Source organism: Pipistrellus hanaki (assembly GCF_964339955.1).
Source record: "Pipistrellus hanaki genome assembly, chromosome: 2".
Taxonomy (NCBI): domain Eukaryota; kingdom Metazoa; phylum Chordata; class Mammalia; order Chiroptera; family Vespertilionidae; genus Pipistrellus; species Pipistrellus hanaki.
In genome coordinates this window covers 49,534,358-49,534,768 of record NC_140504.1, presented here as the reverse complement: position 1 = coordinate 49,534,768, position 411 = coordinate 49,534,358, and positions in this window count along the sequence as shown.

The following is a 411-nucleotide window of genomic DNA, read 5'->3' as shown; positions in this document are numbered from 1 at the left end:
TCTCTCTCTCTCCCCCTCTCCCTCTCCCTCTCCCTCTCTCTTCCTCTCCCTTCCTCCTCTTTCTCTAAAAGTAAATTTAAAGTAAAAATAAAAACATTAAATATAAAAAAGCCAACCAGATCTTCAAGTTTACTCAGTTGAATTCTTGTTTTCAACACCAGTAAGTGAAGTCTTGATGACCAGCCACCCAGCTCTGAACCAGTCAGAACAGTGAGGTGGGCAGGGCAGCTACACCCCATAATTTGGGTCGGCGGCCTGGGGCTCAGGTAAATCTGAGAAGGGGGTCTTTGGAGAAACTCCGGGTGTTGTTAGCCGTGCGGTGGAGAAAACAGCGATAATCATACTGCTGCGTTCATTGTGTGCCTGCTGTGTGCCACCTGTCTTCACCAACCGCCTCACCCCCGCAGCCCC